Raw genomic sequence first — 4,173 nt, forward strand, 5'->3', positions numbered from 1 at the left:
GCTCTACCGCGTCTGTAGAACTGAGACGCTACAGCGATCTGTCACTCCACATTAAACAGTGCCAAAACGCCATTTATTGTTTGAATACTGCAATACAATGGACAGAATTTGAAATCTGAGACTTTGCTTCATATTAAAAGCACCAAAGCACAATGCTTATTGCGATATATTGGATGGGAGGTGCCCTTCAATGTTCCGTCCATTAACTGAAAACAGGCAACACTAATCGATTCTTGGGATTTAAAGGGTTAGTTCACCCAAAAAGGAAAATTTTGTCATTAATTACTCACCCTCGTGTTGTTCCAACCCCGGATTACCTTCGTTCATCTTCGGAACACAATTTAAGATATTTTTGATGAAATCTGAGGGCTCTCGGACCCTCCCATAGACAGCAAGGTAACTACCACGTTCAAGGTCCAGAAAAGTAGCAAGATGATCGACAAAGTAGTCCGTGTGACGTCAGTGGTTCAACTGTAAAGTTACGAAGCTACGAGAATACTTTTTTGCCCAAAGAAAACAAAAATAACGACTTTATTCCACATTTTCGTCTCTACTGTGTCACTTGTGGACGCGGGTTCACGACAGTACCATGACGCTCGTGAACTGTCGTGAACCCGCGTCCAGTACCCATGGTACTGTCGTGAACCCGCGTCCACAAGATGAAATGTGTTGCCAGGTTTTTTTTTTTTTTGTAGTTCAGCACTGAATGTAGATTTTCATCTTATTGAAGACATTTATTTCTTAAAAATTTAATTAAAGAACATGTATATATATATATAATTGCAACAAAAATATATAATTTAGGCAAATCTAACTTTCATAGACAGAGTCAATTATTTACTTTTGTACACATTAGTTTGATCTGATTGTACATGTTCAATTCTGCTTTTTCCTATCAGCAGGGCCGTTTTAACCATTGGGCTAGGCGGGGCTGAAGCCCCGGGGCCCAACAAAAACGTGGCATAGCACTTTCCATAACATCCGTTTTTCAAGATGCACCTGTATGTTTGTCTGATCTTTGGCGTGATCACGCGCAGCAGTGCAAAGTTGATTCTGTGCTTACTTGATCTAATATTTTATGTTTTTTAAAATGTTGTAGATTTAAGTAGCAAATGAGAATCGCTCAAATTAATGCATATATCTTGAGAGAAAGGTCTTCTTTATGATTTTCAGTTTTGTTTTAGATAATTAAAGCAACAGTTTTTAAATAACGAAAGAATATGTAACGTATGGTACTTTAGCCCCCTGCTGTTGGGGCTAAAGGCCCACAGTAATTAACTGAAACGGTAAATTAAAAGTAAATTAATGGTCATGACAAAATGGAAAAGTTAATTTACATGACACCGTAAGGTGGCGCTACTCTGTTAAAAAAAAAATTAAGCTCCTCCCCTCACTTCCGGTTCTGTGGCTGCGGTTCTGAAACTGCTGGTGCTGCGGGTCTGCAGCTGGATACTATTGGTTTATAATGGGTTTTCATGTTTTTGTCTCGTCGCTCCGGCCGGACAGGGCATCATCACAGTATGGTGAGGGGCGTAACATTTCCGTCACACGCTTGAGGTATTCGGCCAATCACAACACACTGGATAGCTGGCCAATCACAGCACACCTCGCTTTTCAGACCGATGAGCTTTGTAAAAATCAACGCGTTTCAGAAAGGCGGGGCATAGAGGAGAAACAATAATGTACAGTATGTGGAAAATAATGTGTTTTTTTAACCTTAAACCACATAAACACATTTCATTACACCAAATAATGTTCTTTTTAGCAACACCATATGATCCTCTTAATAGTTTATTGACACTGGAAGAAAACAAATTCTGCTGAATAATCAAAGACTATTAAAACATCATTAATTTAAATAAAACATTGTTGTAATTTAGACAAACACATCAAGAATCAGCGTATGAATCTCAACAATGGTGACAATCCACAAACTAAATAAACAGATCAACTCTGAATATGACAAAGCATGCTACTAAAACTCAACACAAACTAAATAAAATAAAAATAAAAGCACATAGTAAGAATGTCAATTGTCATGACAAAATGGGCTTAATAGTGAATTGTTCATTTGATAAAATTCAATTTAATTATTGTGTACATTTTGATTGTTACTTTTAAAATGATGCTGCTGTTTGTGTGTGTATGTTTTATTGAAATGTTTTAGTTTTCATATAGAAAAATGTATGATGCACGTGGTTCTTGACGTTGGAGTAAACATTTATTTAGAATCTTGTGATTAAAGTATATTTTATATAAAATGCCCAGAAGTTTCAAACATTATTTTTAATATCACAAACAGGAAATTACTCGCATAATACAATGAAACGAATAACTATATAGGTCTACAACTAATTTACACAAGATTAATGTTTCTAAAATGCTTAATATGTCATTTCCTTATCCTCTTCCTCCATTATAAGGAAAAGAGGCTCTTCCACTGGCCCCCTGAACAGATGTCTGTTTAATGGAGCCATTTCACAACGTCTGTGAGATTACTGGGATCTCCTTCATTACAGAATATTAAAGGAAAATGTAACTTTAATATTTCTTATTAATGTATATAGACAGATTTAAGACATACCTCACAAGCGTAGCCTGTTATCCAATTGGAAGGGCCTCTTGTAGGGTTTCTGCACTGTATTATACATGTTTCTTGGTTAATTTAAAAATTGGTCAGAAGGGGGTGCAAATGTAATGGTGTGCTGGAGGAAATGTCCAGTACCTTTCAGAGAAAACCATCTGGAGTCCACCATCTCCGTATGATTGGAATGTCACACTGGAAGACACAAACATAGAGAAATCTTTAAATATCAACTGCTACAACATCATAAAGGTCAATTACTTTAACTGATAACTACTTACAGATGTAAAATCAAAGGGTGCTCCCAAGACAAGATGTACTGGAAAACAACAAAAAATAAGAATATTCTCCCTGTAAATGGCACAAAAAAAACCTTCCTTGTTCATTATTTAACAACTAAATAATCACACCAATAACTGGTTGCAAAAATGTATAGCATAGCCTAAAATAAGTAGGTACACAGGTAAACTATTATGCAATAATAAATTGTGAGTACATTAAACAAACAGCTAAAGATATGCATACCTCCACAGACAGCATGTTGAAGTGGATTTGAAGATTACTTTTTAATTTGACCAGTTTGGCTGGCTTAAACATGCTGGTCAAGCAGAACAATCTTAAATCATATGAACAAGTCAGAAAACACTATGACAATTCAGACAAACCGGAAGAGGTAGGTATAGATTGAGACAGCACCATTGGTTTGGGATTACTCACTGCTGACTGGACGAGACATCTGTCAATCAACGTATACAGGGAAGAACCAGCCGAAGAACAGCAGAGTCCTGGTAGAAAGTTCGGAGATGGTACTAAAGTAGCTCCGTTTAAATGTATTGTATTGAATTGTCCTTTCTATGGAATAAAAAATACGGGGTGTCTATTTACATTTAGTTAAAAGTGGCTGTGATTTATCAGCTACAGTGGTGCAGATGGATTAGCATGTGGTATTGGCTTTTTGACGCGATCGACCCGGGTTCGTCTCACTTTTGCCGAACTTTTTTTTGAGAACTACATGACACAACACTTCACAGTTGGTTGTGTTACTGTTAGTCATTCTCCTCAAATGCTACTGAGCTTTAAATTATGATATATATTTTGTGTTTAAGCCCATTCGGTAGTGAAATAAACAACATATTTATATATGATTTGACAGTTTATTTGAATAAATATAAAAAATCATAAAAGGTGTGCATTATAACTGAGAACTACATGAACACTTCACAGTTGGTTGTGATACTGTAAGTAATTTTCCTCAAATGCTATTGAAGTTAGAAAAGTGTATACCAATGTGGTATGTAACTTTAGAGACGGTCCCTAGATTTGCAAATATCGAATGCCAGGAAATGACACCTCTGGCCATTCTGTTGGGTCGTTTGTAAAGTCACAGATACTGTACAGACAATACAGCTCAGTTTTTTATGTATCTTGCTCTGTTGAACGGCAAAAGTGACTTTACATAGGCTATACTGGATTAACACCATGCATCTCCAGTCAGCGGGAAAGCCATGCACCCAGCTATCACAAGACCCGAGCAAGTCCATGATTGACACCCTCTCATTAGCATGTTGTGAAGAAGAAAAATAAAAGTG

At 36.6% G+C, this 4,173-nt stretch overlaps 1 long non-coding RNA gene across 1 annotated transcript; it reads right to left on the reverse strand.

The window, feature by feature from the left end:
• Nucleotides 1-2,453: 2,453 nt before the first annotated feature.
• LOC107566965 (uncharacterized) lies at nucleotides 2,454-2,901 on the reverse strand. The gene is made up of 4 exons (XR_001606575.1): nucleotides 2,866-2,901; nucleotides 2,726-2,779; nucleotides 2,585-2,638; nucleotides 2,454-2,508 (listed from the first exon to the last, which is right to left on the reverse strand). It is a non-coding gene; the product is annotated as an uncharacterized lncRNA (long non-coding RNA).
• Between the last annotated feature and the right edge of the window lie 1,272 nt (nucleotides 2,902-4,173).

The sequence above is a fragment of the Sinocyclocheilus grahami genome, unplaced genomic scaffold (assembly GCF_001515645.1).
Source record: "Sinocyclocheilus grahami isolate Dianchi unplaced genomic scaffold, SAMN03320097.WGS_v1.1 scaffold1117.1, whole genome shotgun sequence".
Classification (NCBI taxonomy): Eukaryota; Metazoa; Chordata; class Actinopteri; order Cypriniformes; family Cyprinidae; genus Sinocyclocheilus; species Sinocyclocheilus grahami.